General features: G+C 45.0%; 1 long non-coding RNA gene across 1 annotated transcript in view; it reads left to right on the top strand.

Annotated features, from left to right (window-relative positions):
- The window catches only part of LOC144766969 (uncharacterized), a 164,306-nt gene extending 149,723 nt beyond the window's left edge, over positions 1-14,583 (top strand). Inside the window, exons 2-3 of the long non-coding RNA XR_013598008.1 lie at positions 12,267-12,374; positions 14,492-14,583. This is a non-coding gene — a long non-coding RNA (uncharacterized LOC144766969). The remainder of the gene's footprint in view (positions 1-12,266; positions 12,375-14,491) is intronic.
- The last annotated feature ends 864 nt before the right edge of the window (positions 14,584-15,447 follow it).

Raw genomic sequence — 15,447 nt, 5'->3', positions numbered from 1 at the left:
GGAAACTCCACTGGCCAGAATCCAATTCAAAGCGATGTGCATAGCCCATAAAGCTCCCATAACTTTGCTTGGGGCGGTTCTAGGAGGATCCAACAACCACCGGATTGTTCAGCATGATATGCTCTTTGTGTTGGCAGCAACTCGGAAAATTAAACGAGCTAGATGGGGGGGCCGCTCATTCTCTTGGAACGCTGCCTCCTGTTGGAACTCCCTGCCCCTCACCCTACGCAGCGAACCAGATCTTCCCAAGTTTCGCAAACATTTGAAAACCTTCCTCTTCCAGTAACCTCCCATTCTGATAGCTGCCTCTGCCCACCCGTCCTAAGCGCTACGAGGCCTCAAGGTAGAAGCGTGCTTTACAAAACCTCCTTTCATTTCATTTCATTCATTTTAACAGCGTATTCTGGCCTATGGATAACAGGTAGCCATGCAATAGTGAAAAACGAAAATGGCTGTAATTCACTATTATGACATGCCACACACACCAGGGCTTGTCCTACCTTATACTTACAATGTACCCTGCCCTTGGGCCTACTATAGGGGGGACTGATATGAAGAAAGGGGAAGGTTTAGGGACTGGCAAGTGGGTGCACTTGCCCAGTCAGCATGACAGTACCAGACTGTACGCAGGCTCTGCAATGGCAGACCTTAGATACCTTTTCAAGGCTGCTTCTGTGGGTGGCACAACCAGTGATGCAGGCCCACCAGCAGCATTTGGATTTACACGCCCTGGGCACACTCAGTGTTCTGTACTAGGGTCTGACCGGTAAACCAAATAGCCAAACATGGAACCACTGATTAATACATCAATTTACAGTAGGGAGCACTTGCACTGTGGCACTGGACAGCAGTGGCACAGTGCCCAAAGAATGTAGCACCAGCAAAAATACATGAGGCAACAGCAAAAAAGGAAGGGAGACCCACGCCAATGGTGCCAGGTCTAACATTAATCCTAAATTATCAACGGTAGCTGGCTTCATTTATCTTAAGTAAGAGCCACACATATATCTGAAATGTATCACTGTGTTTATTGATGCTAAGTGTACTTGTTTGGAATCTGTTTTGATGCAAGTTAGCCTAAAGTTTAACCAGGCCAGAGTAACAGCAATTTCATTTTATTAAGTTTCTTGCCAGTATCTTCTTTTTTCACTCCCCTGCAGGTGTCTTATCATTGCATTCATTAACCCTTTCGCTGCTAGGCCTTTTCCCCCCTCCCCCCAGTGCTCAGCCTAAATTTGGCTTTTCAGGATATTTCCCGCTTAGGCCTCCAAAACTTGTTTTCACATAGGCTATCCATGCCGAATCGGTGTCCTTCTTTGTCAACATCGTGGGGATTCTAATGAATAGCCAAACCATAGCTACATTTTGGTAAAATGGTAAAACAAAACGCAGCATAAAAAAGTGTCTAGTTTTTCTCTTGCAAATGGCATCAGCGAATATTTTGTGGTGCTAAAATCACAATTTTTCCAGCTTTCAGGAACAGGCAAACTTGTATAAAAAACAACTTTTTACCAAAATGTCTTCTTTCTCACACACTGGCTTACATTCAGAAGGCAGAAACACAGAGAAAAAGAATAGGTAATAACACCTGTACACTATTCTGTATTTCCTTAAGTCTGTCAAGAAACATGGTACTCACTTGAGTGGGTAGGGTTAGTATCCATGACAGGAAAGGCACCAAAACGCAACATGGACACATCACATTTTTCCACTGAAAACATACTGGGTTTTTTTCAAAGTTCCTAGCTGTGAATTGTGGGCTCTAGCTCAGCCGACACCTAGGGAAACCTAGAACACCTGTTCATTTTTTAAAATTAGAAACCTGGGGCAATCCAGGATGGGGTGACTTTTGTGGCTCTCAATGGTTGGGTTTATCAAAAAACCTCAAACCTTTACTAAAAAACACGCTTTCCTCACATTTTTGTAATGGAAAGTTGGGAAATCTGTGGGAATCCACAGACTACCTTCCACCCAGCAGTGCCCTAAGTCTTCTGATACAAATGGTACTTTACTTGTGTGGGTAGGCCTAGTGCCCGCAACATGAAAACGCCCAAAACACAACATGGATACATCACATTTTTCCACTAAAAAATCATCTTCTCTGATCATCTGTGCTGACGATGTACAGATGTGTTTGTGTATCGTCAGCACAGAGGGAGAGGTGTGGCGCCGCGGCCAGGGCGACTGACGCTGGAAGCTGGGGATCACGGTTCGATCCCCGGCACCGGTGGCAGATTAGCCCAGCACCATGTGACTCTGGGCAATAGCTTGCTTAATATTCCCGACGGCCCCCAGCGCCTAGAGACCCTTACGGGTGATTGTGCGCTTTACAAATGTGGATTATTATTATCAAGAGAAGACGATAACTTTTATAAATCAAGTCTCACATACAACATTTTGAAAGAAGCCTGAAGTAATTCTCACTTACTTATCTGTGAACACCAGGACTCTTTAAGGCCCTCTAATATCAATATGATGATGTGGATTTTATACTTGTGTATCTAGTAAAGTTGATGTAATTTGACAGACTAACTAACAATTGGTCCAGAGTCATTTTAGTGCCGAATGCACTTGTGTGCTATATTCACGTTATGCGCTAATCATATTAATCAATGTATTCATTAATGAACAGTAGGTGGCTTCACTTATCTTAAGTAAGAGCCACGCATATATCTGAAAGGTATTACTTTGTTTATTGAGGCTAACTGTACTTGTTTTGAATCCATTTTGATGCAAGTTAACTGAACGTTTATCCAGGCCTGAGTAACGTGAATTTCACTTCATAAAGTTTGTTCCCAGTGCCTCCTTTTTTCTCTCCTCTGCAGGTGCCTTATCATTGCATTCATTAACTGCTAGGCATCCCCCCAGGGGGAAGCCTTTTTTTGTCTTTTAGGATTAGTTCAAGTTCAGGCCTCCATAACATTTTTCACATGGGTGATGTAGGAAACTGAGTTTTGGTAGCAGTAGTCCCCTCACTTTTGTGCCTGGTTTTTGATGCAACTTTGACTGCAGTGAACTGGGTCCCACTGACCAGGGTCCCAGTGCCAGTGTTCCTTATATAAAATCTATACCTTTTGTTTCCCATTTGGCACAACTTCAGTGCACCATGTAAGTCTCTACCTGATGGTACCCCTGGTGCCTAGGGCTTTGGCATTGAAGAGGGACAGACTGGTCTTGTGAGTCCATGCTACCTATATGTATGCTGAATGATTTCTTCTTTCCCTAGGTTAACATTGCAAAATCTGAAAAATCTATGTCAGGACCGGAGGCTCCGATTATCCTTCTCATTTCTTTACTGAAGAAATCTCAGCAGTTGCTCAGATAACAATAAAAGAAATAAACTCTACAATACCCATGAACACACACTGGATATCACATGACATAGAGAACCCCCTATAAAAGGTCCATAAGAGAACACCAAATCCTCTTTCTTTGCTGCTCGGCAGCCAGTTAAGTGCTTTACCATTGCACTTACATTATTTCATGCTTTGTTTGCATTGTGTTGCTGTCGCGTTATTGCTTGCTTTGTTTGCTCTTTGCTTCGTTGTTCGCCGTGTGGCGCTTGCAGCTCATTGCGCTTGTTTCATTTAGATGCTCCAGTTCTTTGATTTTGTTTCCTTTTGGGAGCGTGTGTCACCTCCCTGGTTTCGATGCTTTACGCCCGCGCGTATTTCTTTGTTGTGGAGTGGGAGTGCGGGGCAGGAGGACGCACGTATTGTTAGCGCGTTGACCTCTCTCTATTGCGCTCAGGCGGTCATTACCGCGCATGCCCAGCGGGAAATTTCTTTATATTTTTTTACGGTATTAAGGTTTCTTTAGCGCGGGAGAAGCGCTGTTTATGCTCTTTTGCCCACTAGCCTGGCGACAGCCCCAGTTTTAAGTCCAAACGTCCCCCATTACGAGTTTGTGCTGAATAATTGTGCATAGGCATTGCCTAGAGTGGTTCTTGACAAACTCTCCCTCCACGCTTAATTTTTATTTTTTTGCAGTTGCTTTGTATCTGTGTTGTTGGCTTGCCTGAGGTATATCACTCCCCCTTATTTTGCTTTCTGGCAATACACTTGGTTGCAGTGTTTACACTTCCTCCTGTGGGCATTATTTACACTACTAGTGTTACTATGGCTGAATATTATGATGAGGAAGGTTATTACTATGATGAAGGGGCCTCTGGGTTCATGGAGCAAGAGTTGATGTGGGTGTCCAACATTCTGTTAATAAAGCGCTGGTTTGTGCTATTGAGCCTTTGACACGCCATCTGTGTTGGTATGCTTTGTAGCAGGGCTGGCTGCCAAATTCTTCTGGTCGTTCTTCCTCGACCGCAGCAAAGGTTGCGAATCCTCATAAGTCTGACTTTGATAAGTTAGCCAAGGCTCTCTCTAATGACCATTCCTATGGTTATTCTTCCAAAGATGCTCCGGTCTCACATTCTCGCCAGACGGACGATGGGGACACTTCTTCTGGCACGTCTTCGGACCATGAAGCTTCTCCTCCTGCTAAGAAGGCTCGTAAAGAGCATTTTGTTGATGCACCTACTAATCCACAAATCCTTACTTTTCATCCTACAGAAATTGTGCACCCTAATTCATCTTCCTGGCTCCCGTCCACGGAGGTAGCGGATTATGTCCAGTCCCATATTCGCCAACCTTTTGACAAAGATGTGAGGACGCGTCTGCGTTCTGAATGTCCTCGGCCAGGTCTAGCTGATAAATTGGCGGAAACGCCCGAGGTCCATCTCTCCATGATGACTCACCTCAAGAAGTACGCTAAAGACCCCAAAAAAGGAATTAATAGATCATGGCGTTCTTATCAGGACAAGTTGTTAGACTTGTTTGGTCCCCTCACAAAAATTTGGGAGCTGGTTTTCGGGCTAAGGAGTCCGCCTTCGCCATTGACCGAGATGAGTTGATTGGGTGGGCTCAGAGAGCCATCTGTCAATTGGGTGACGCCAATTGTGCCATGTCGTGTGAATGCAGACGATCTATTCTATAGAAGTTGGACCCAAAGTTAGCGGAATTGTCCTCTTCTTAGTCTTTGCTCAGGGTTTACAGTTTAGTCAGCCTTTTCTTAAAGAACTGACCAAATTTGTTGCCATGTTCAGTGGCCTAGATCAAGCTCAGTCCTCCCTTCAACGAGCTTTTTGCCCAGTTTTTGGATGGGCCGGACGATATAGGTGACGATCGTTCGGCTGCGGTTTTGACCAAGGCGCCCAGTGTGGCTCTCAGTCCCATCGTGGAGGTTATCAGGACTCAGGATATAACAAAAACTCCTCCTTCTATCCCACTCGCAGAGCACACAAGTTCAGGAAAGGACGTTATGGTGGAAATCAAGGAGGACATCACAATTCCTCAGCTTCAGGTGAGCTTGATTGCAGCTTCAGAAGTTTTGTTGGGGAGCAGAATTGATTTTTTTCTCCCCAGTTGGCAACAGATCTCGAGCAATGCACGGGTGTTAGACACTGTAAAGGGTTACAAGATAGAGTTCTTCAGTTTTCCCATTCAGACTCTGCCTCCAGCGCCCCTAGTTTTTTCCCTTCAGGATCAGGCTGTCATTTCCATGGAAATAGATTCTGTTCTGCAAAAAGGGGCCAAATTCAGATCATCCATCATCCTCAGGGGTTCAGTAGCAACATCCTTCTGGTTCAAAAGAAAGGTGGTGGGTCCAGACTAGTTCTCAACCTCAGGGACTTCGATGGCCATGTCGTTTATAGACACTTCAAGATGGAGGGCATCCATCTTCTTCGGGACCTTCTTCAGGAAGGGGACTGGATGGTCCATCTAGAGCTGAAGGATGCATATCTGTCAGTTCCCATTTACGGTCCTCATCATTGGTTTGTGCAATTCCAATGGCAGGTAGTTTGGTTTGAGTAGACGGTTCTCACTTTCAGCCTCTCGTCGGCACCTTGGTGCCTCACGAACCTTCTGAGGCCTGTCGTGGAGTCTCTGGGAGCCCGGGGTGTTAGACTAATAATTTATTTGAATGACATTCTCATCATGGTTCATTGCCCTCCTCTGTTTATGACTCATTCGGAGTGGTCAATAGATCTTTTACAGTCTCTCGGATTTCTAGTGAATCCTCAGAAGTCAGCTCCTTTTACCCATTCAGAAGATCAGATCTATCAAGAGGGAATTGAGGTTGATTTTCCACAAACAGATTGTAGTATTGAGACTCCTAGCCCGGATAGTCGACCTGCTAGCTTCCTCAATCCAAGCAATATTCCCGGGTCCTCTCCACTACTGAGCACTTCAGCGACTCAAAATCCGCCATCTCCAGAAAGGCCTCAAATATTCAGATCAGATTCCTCTCTCGGAGGAGGCGAGGTGAGAGATGTTGTGGTGGTTAGAACACATGGTGTCCTGGAATGGTCGAGCCCTGTTCGGAGTGTCTCCGTAAGTGGAGTCCGATGCCAGTTGGTGGGGATGGGCAGCCCATTGCTGTCAGGTAACTACAGGGGGCCGGTGGTCCCAGAACAAATTGTCTCTCCATATCAATTGTCTGGAGCTCCAGGCAGGGTCACCTGGAATTTGTTGTCTTTCACCACACATGATGAATTGTTGCATTCTTTTCCGCATGGACAATGTGGCAGTGGTATGGCATGTGAATAAGTTAGGGTGGGCGAAATCCAAGATTTTAGCAGAAATCACCAAGGATTTCTGGCACTTTTGTCTTTAGAGGAAAATCACAGTGATTACGGAGTATCTTCAAGGGTGCACCAATCTGATTGCCAATTGGAATTCTCGTCATCTCAGAGATTTCAGCGATTGGAGGCTTCATCCTCGTGTATTCAGGTCTCTAATTCGACTTTGAGGTCCATGCCAGATCGATCTATTTGCCTTTTGACTCAACAGGCAACGTCCAATGTTTTTCAGTTGGCACCTGGATCCGGAAGCTCTGGCTATCGATGCATTTCCGCAGGACTGGCCGTCACAACTGTGTTATGCCTTTCCCCCATATGTGATGATTCCCAGGGTCCTAGCACGCACAAAGAATTATCAGTCAGAATTGATTCTGATCACTCCTCTTTGGAGGGCTCAGGCTTGGTTCCAGGTTCTTCTGGAGATGCTTTGTGCAGTGCCGCACCTTCTTCACCAACGCTGGAATCTGTTGCTGGATCCTCTCAACAACCCGCATCCATTGAAAGAATCGGGTCAAATCTTTCTAGTTGCCTGGCGGTGTTCAGGGATCGCGGGAAAATCTCAGACCTTTCTCGAGACTCTACCCGATTTATCAGTGATGCTTGGTCTCATTATTTATTTATTTAGGGAATTTTATATAGCGCACAGATACCCCATCGGGGTGTCCCGGCGCTACTGTGAGAATTGATGCTGTATCTGACTCAGGTGGTACTAACAGAAAAGAAAGGTTTTTAGGGCTCTCCTAAAAGGGAGTTCCTCCTGGATGGTCCGGATGGACATGGGTAACTTGTTCCAGTGGGTGGAGGCACAGACTTGAAATGTTTTTCCCCCAGAACGAACTTTTTTGAATCTGGGGGTGGAAAGAAGCTGTTTAAAGATGGAACGGAGAAGTCTGGTGTTGCTGTATGGACGGAGGCAGGAGGATAGGTATGCAGAGCCCTTTCCCTTGACTGCCCGGTGGGCTAAGGTAAGTGCCTTGAATTCCGCCCTTTTGTGAATGGGAAGCCAGTGCAGCTTATGCCGGTGGGGGGTGATACATTCATGAAGGGGGAGGCCGCAAACCAGACGAACAGCAGCATTCTGCACTGCAACCCACACAAACGTTATTCCACAGCCTGGAAACAATGGTGTAATTGTGCGGTCAACGGGATGTGGATCCCGCTGCAGTGGATGTCTCTGTGATTGTGAATTTTCTTGCATTCATTGCTTTTCCCGGTCTTGCCTATAGAACAGTTAATACTTTTTGATCTGCCATTTCTGCAGGCCATATTACAGTCAATGTCAAGCCTGCTGGTGAGCATCCCTTAGTCTGCAAGCTACTCAGGGGTGTCAGGTTAGTAAAACCTCCTTGCCTTAAATACATTGAATTATGGGATGTTTCTACTGTTTTACAATTCTTGGAGGCTTGGCCCTCCAATAAATATCTATCACGCAAACAACTTTCTTCAAAATTAACTATGTTATTATGTTTGGTTTCTTGTAAGCGCGTTTCTAATGTCCTTGCGCTGGATCATGCAGGTCATAGATTTTCACCAGAAGGTGTCGCATTTGCTATCTCCAGACGCACTAAGTGTAATACTGCCTCTATTACTTATCCGAGTTTTCCTAATAATCCTAAAGTTTGTGTGATGCGATATAGTAAGGATTATGAGGTAAGTACTGCTGAATTGCGACAGGATATGAGGGGTCAGTTGTTGATTGCTCTGCAAAAACCTTTTCTTTTAAAGAAACAGATTGGGTAAAGATAGATAGAACAACTCAGGAGCCAAATGAGTCTGTACATGCACATTATGAACGGTCGTTACAAGTGCTTAAACAGTATTTTGGTTTTGAGACCATTGGAGATAAAGATTTGAGACATTTTGTGTATCGGTTTGTGTATGGTTTGAAGCAGGAGATTTGTCAGATGATTCAGCAGCACATGTTGTGCTGTCTAGGAAAAACGATCAACGACATTTTGAAATATGCCAAGTATTGCGGAGAGGACATTGAGGCAAGGCATAGAAAGTTGAAAGAAAAAATGATGTGGGCACAAGTGAAATTGGCAGAACAGCAGGAGGATAAATTAAATGCCCGGACTGATAGTCTGATAGGTGAAAGAGCAGAATCAGAATGATCAAGTAAGGAATGGTGGTAGAGTAGGAGGTGGAGTGAATGGAGAGGAAGCAAAGAAGAAGTTTCCTTGTCATGCATGCGGAAAGCTTGGACATTGGAGGAATGAGTGTAAGAATATTCAGCATAATAATGGGCCAAATCAAAATTTAAATCTACAGACGCAGAATGAAGTGATTATTAATCAGCCGCAGCGGGTAGTTACTCCACAGTATCAGGTGCCCCAGCTCCCATGCCAAACTTTATGAACCCTCAAAAATACAGTGTAGACGCCGGATTTCCAGGAGGAAGTGGTAAGAAAAATACTGTGGTTACACAATATGTTTTACATAATGATAATGACGAGACAGACTATGTACAATGACGGTGCCTGAGGGGGGAGGAAGAGGAGTGTGTTCTCGGCGCATCCTTGCCGGTAGATCAATCAGGTCCATTTATTGATGGGAAAGTGGAAGTAGTATTTTGTTCATGCATACCAGTGATTAGGATAGTGTAGCTTAGTTCTGAATTGTGCATGCCCGTCTGCAGTGTTAGTGTTCCATCTCTCATCAGGTGTGATTCCAGCTTCAAGGAGGAGCCTACGAGGACAAAAAACATTGAAAAAGACTGAAGATGTATCAATAGCGTATCACTCTTCACAGAGAGTCCAAGGTTGAAGGTTGTCACTCACTGTATTTTCTTCAGGGTCATACTGTGCCAGTCCATGCAAGTACCTATAGAGAAAAAATTAAGAAAATGATTTAAAACTTTTAAGTAGTACAGACCTTAGTTTAAAGTCTGAATAGGAATGTTTACAATAATACATCAAAAAGCCTCTTTTAAAACAATTTCTACTTGTACAGTTGCACAACACTATTATTCATAAAAGTTTTTCACTTACCAGAAAAGGATAGTTAGTAGGAGTAATCTAAATAACCTATGAGAAAATCTTACTCAACTCAACACAAGATAATCATAAACAGAAGAGGAACAATAGCCTGTCTTATTAAGGGTGTGTTCTTCCAAGAAGAGTAAAATACCAAGCATAATAAGCATGATAAGTTTGGAGAGTATTTCAGTGTGAAGTAATATGTTCATTTGTTTTACAGTGTTCTAAAATATAAAACAACAAGCTCTAGAAGTAGTAGTAGAAGACACCTTAAGAAGAAGACAAGCAGTCTCTTCTCTATCCCCATCCCCTTTCCCCCCTGGGAAATCCTTCACCCCCCCCCCTTTAGTTCTACTTAGGGGTGTTAAGAGGATGCCAGAGAGGCATTGGGAAAAGGCTTCATTCTGCTCATGTGAAGTTCTGGGATCTACTTGATAGAATCTTGATACCTATAGAAACATTATCTATCAGTGGTGAAACCTTTCTCCCTTGAGGGGAATGCTGGGTTAGAAATCAGTGACATTATCTACAGAAGTCTAAGCCCACACTCTTGCCTCTTGAAATAATAATAAACCTGCTGAGCCTTAGATGTTGCAAGCTTGTATCTTTGATGAACCAAAAACCATGAATGATGGATATAAACTCTCTAAATTACTACATAAACTTGGACATTAAATCATATTTACACACCGCGTGCATTAAACTTTATTTGAAACACTGAATTAAGAGTCTGAAGACTTCAAAACACTTCAATGCAAGCTCCCTCTTTCCGCTCTGTTTAGTGATCACGGCGGTGAACACACTTCAGCACCCTCCCATACTCCTCAGTGCCCTTACATACTCTGCAGTATAATCACTGCAGTGCACACCCCTTGGAGCCCTTACATACTCTACAGTATAGTCACTGTAGTGCACACCCCTCAGCACCCTTGCGTACTCTGCAGTATAATCACTGCAGTGCACGTCCCTTGGCACCCTTACATACTCTGCAGTATAATCACTGACGTGCACAACCCTCAACACCCTTGCGTACTCTGCAGTATAACCACTGCAGTGCACACCCCTCTACACCCTTGCATACTCTGCAGTAAACAATGCTGTGCACACCCCTCAGCACCCTTCTATACTCTGCAGTATAATCAACTCTATTATTATGTGCTAAAAATGCATATAATCATCTCACAAAAGTGAAAATGAGAATACAGCAAGCAGTGAGAGAGGTGATTTCCTCTCTAACCTACGGATAGAACCAAGCAGATGCCTTGAAAACAAAGTGCACATCTTGCTGAACGATTCAGTGATGGTCCCATCCTCTTAGGACCAACCCAAGCACAGTTATGGGCAAAAAATACAATTCCAACCAAAGGCCCTGCAAAGCATTTTGGGACAATATTCTAGGGTGCAGTGAATATTATAGTATCCAATATCAAAACATTCCTCAAGGGGCAGGCTCTTGGGCTCAGCTTAGAGCTAATACTATAATATTCACTAAACTCTAGAATCTCGTCCCATAATGCTTTGCTGGGCCTTTGGTTGTCACTGTATTTTTTCCCATAACTTTGCTTGGGGCGGTTCTAGGAGGATCCAACAACCACCGGATTGTTCAGCATGATATGCTCTTTGTGTTCAAGGCATCTGCTTGCCCTCCCCCTCGGTAAGGGGTGACCCCAAACTCATCACCTCTCTCATTGCCTGATGTTTTTCACTTTGTGAATTGGTTATATATTTTTTTAGCATGTAAAGAAGAAGTTGATTTATCAAAGGGTTGTGGGTACAGTAGGTAACTCCACTGAGCAGCAGAGTGGGAATTATTGCATGAATTCCGTGTTTTCAATGAAATGCGTAGTTACCAAATCTCTGCATCTTCCGCTAGCGGAGCGGAGTTCATTGCCCAGGGTCAATTTAGGCTTTCTCATGTGGAGGAAGGAACACTTTCAAAGCAAAAACAAGGAGTAATAAAAGTGTTTCTCCTCGTTGCGCCACTATAGGGCCTGTTTGTCAATGGCATTTGTTTTTGTCGCTGCCTCAGATTTACAGATCCTCGTACATCTGGAGCAGCGTCAAAAGCAATGGTGTTGAGGTGGAATGCCCAAAGCAACACTTACTGCACCCCCCTTTCACGCAGATACCTGTGTGAAAAGCTACCATGTTTACAAAGCGGCGTTAAGCCTCAAAAAGTGGCTTAACGCCTCTTTGTAAATATGGTGCAGGACATTGTGCCACTGGAACATCGATAGAAGGGACACTCCGGTGGTGCAATTCACCTGTAAATATGTCCCATAGTGTTCCAAATTAGGTGAACGAGGATTAGCTCAGGGTCCTCTCCAGACTTTGGGGCATATTTAACTTTTTCTCTATTCACAGCACTTTCCCTTGCACAAAGGCCTCTTTTCTCTCTTTCTCTCGCTCCGTCCCTCTCTCTCTTCCTCTCTCTCTCTCTTTCTCTCCCCCACCCACCTCCCTCCTACGCATCACTGAAGATAGGTGTTGGTGATGCTGCCTCTTATCTTGACTCTCAGCATCTCTCCTTCTCAAACAAACTGCAGCAGTAACAAGATTGTATCTGATCCTCAGCACCTCCCTCCCTCCCCCACGGTGTGCGTCATGGAGAGATGCATCAGCACTTTCAAGGCTGTTTCCTGTGTCTGTTTTAGGTACAAACCACCTCTCTTCAAACTCTTCTCTACACAGAGCCCTGTGGATTGCAGAGGATCAAATGGCGTCAACCCGTGCTCCGAGGAGGGGTGAACCTTCACCCGCAGGTAAGGCCGCCCTTCGAGATGCTATGAGGATACAGTGTGACGGGGTCAGCTTTCAACTCACACTGGGATTGACTCAACAGTCATGGAATACACTGTGTTGTCTCTGACTGATAGTCAGTGTCTCATCTTGGCAGACGCTGAGAACCAAAGCTCTAAATATGGCGCTCACTGAGACACACAGGCTAGTCATGGAGCTCACTGGGGGTCACTGACCATGAATGATGCACACTGATATTTACTGGCTAGTCATGGATACACTGAACTGACCTGCTAGTGTTGTTGCACGCTCTTAGCCAGTGTCCCATCTTGGGAATCTCTGAGTCAAAGACCACAGTACTCGTTGAGACTCAGAAGGTAGTCATGGAGGACACTAGGAGTTACTGGGTACACCTGGTACACGCAGACAACCAGGGTCTGGGTTTAGCACAAACAGAGTCACTGGCCGGACTGCAAACACGCTGAGAGTCAATGGTCAATTTTGACACATATTGAAAATTGATAACTAGACCTGTCACACACAAGGAATCGCTGTCTAGGACAGCACACACTGAGAGCCAGTATTACACTTTGGTATACACCAGCAATATGTGTTGGTCTTGGCAGACTCTGAAAGTCATTGACCAATGTTGGCACAGATGGGAGGCACTGGTTACCCTAGCACACACTATAGTACTCTAACAGTTGTGGCAAACGCTCAGTGTCTTGTCCTGGTACACACTCACTGACATTGACTGGGCCTGACACACACACAGGGTCACTGACTAGTCCTTACACACACTCTCAGAGTCACTCACTGGACCAGGAACACACACAGAGTCACTGACTAGTCTTGACACACACACTCAGAGTCACTCACTGGACCTGGCACACACACAGAGTAACTTACTGGACCTGCCAACACACAAAGAGTCACTTACTGGACCAGGCACACACACAGAGTCACTTACTGGACCTGGTGCACACACACAGAGTCACTTACTGGACCAGGCACACACACAGAGTCACTTACTGGACCTGGTGCACACACACAGAGTCACTTACTGGACCTGGTGCACACACACAGAGTCACTTACTGGACCAGGCACACACACAGAGGCACTTACTGGACCAGGCACACACACAGCGTCAGTTACTGGACCTGGTGCACACACACAGAGTCACTTACTGGACCAGGCACACACACAGAGGCACTTACTAGACCTGGCACACACACAGAGTCACTTACTGTACCAGGCACACACACAGAGTCATTTACTGGACCAGGCACACACACAGAGGCACTTACTGGACCAGGCACACACACAGAGTCATTTACTGGACCTGGTGCACACACACAGAGTCACTTACTAGACCTGGCACACACACAGAGGCACTTACTGGACCAGGCACACACACAGAGTCACTTACTGGACCTGGTGCACACACACAGAGTCACTTACTGGACCAGGCACACACACAGAGTCACTTACTAGACCTGGCACACACACAGAGTCACTCACTGGACCTGGCACACACACAGAGGCACTTACTGGACCAGGCACACACACAGAGTCATTTACTGGACCTGGTGCACACACACAGAGTCACTTACTAGACCTGGCACACACACAGAGGCACTTACTGGACCAGGCACACACACAGAGTCACTTACTGGACCTGCCAACACACAAAGAGTCACTTACTGGACCAGGCACACACACAGAGTCACTTACTGGACCTGGTGCACACACACAGAGTCACTTACTGGACCAGGCACACACACAGAGTCACTCACTGGACCTGGCACACACACAGAGTCATGTACTGGACCTGGCACACACAGAGTCACTCACTGGACCTGAGACACACACAGTGACTTACTGGACCTGGCACACACACAGAGTTGCTTACTGGACCTGGCACACACACAGAGTCACTCACTGGACATGGCACACACACAGAGGCCCTTACTGGACCTGACACCCACACAGAGGTACTTACTGGACCTGGCATACCCACAGAGATGCTTACTGATACACAATCAAAGACACTTGCTATGACAGGGCTGTACATCTTCACTGAGGTTGTACTTCAGGTATTGAAAGGTGAATAATAATCATGTATTATTTTATTTGCAGTTCTCTTAGAGCTCCGTCGCGTGAGGAGACAAGCTATAGCCCTGGGAGTGATAACAGCCGTATGGACCTTCATAATCATCGTTCTTTACCGTTTGGGTAAGCAGCAGTGATCAGATCTTCACACACCGGACCGGTCTATGGCCCACCAATACAGCTACAAACATAGATAGTTTTGTTAGGAGCCGGTAGCAAGGATGTGGAATTGGATATACTATTCCCATTCACAAACTAGGGATGTGCAGTTTCCCACCGACTCGTTTGCGAAAGGAAATGCAATTTTTTTTTAACTGAGATTTCAATGCATAGCATGACACACATATACGAAATAAAGGGCTTGGTGCTTGCAATGCTCAATTTCGGTTGACATCATTACCACATACATAACCCATTCTAGATCACATCAAAAAATATTGATGAAAAATACATAGAAGAGGAAATAACAAAAAGGGAGTCGCAGTTTACACAATTTCCTTTTAACATTTCTCTTTTTTTTCTCATTCTTTTTCTTTACACAGATTAATTTTCTATGGAATTCCTGTGTTTCTCAAATTATGTAAGAGACCCTGATCTGAAACACATATCGTCTCTCTAACTCTTTGACTTTATGGAGTTTAGATCTCCACGCTTGAAAGGAGGGTATAATATCTCTGCACCAATTTTGCAGAATTAATGATCCTGCCTCTAGGGCTGAAATCAATAAACATTACTCTTGCATTTTATCCATCGATATGTTTGGAGAGCATCCCAGGATAGAAATATAGTTATCAATAGTTAAAACTTGCCCTGTAGTCGTTCTGAGGTACTTCTCAATATTTTACCGTACGTGCTTGATCTTTGGGCAATCCCAGACAATATGAGACCAAGTACCTCCTCCCTCCCTGGAACAACGAAAACACCTCTCCCCAATCTGAGGGTATATATTATGGAGAAGCGCAGGGGTCCTATATATTAACCAT

This window comes from Lissotriton helveticus, chromosome 1_1, assembly GCF_964261635.1.
Source record: "Lissotriton helveticus chromosome 1_1, aLisHel1.1, whole genome shotgun sequence".
Taxonomy (NCBI): domain Eukaryota; kingdom Metazoa; phylum Chordata; class Amphibia; order Caudata; family Salamandridae; genus Lissotriton; species Lissotriton helveticus.
This window is presented reverse-complemented; position numbering and strand designations above follow the sequence as displayed.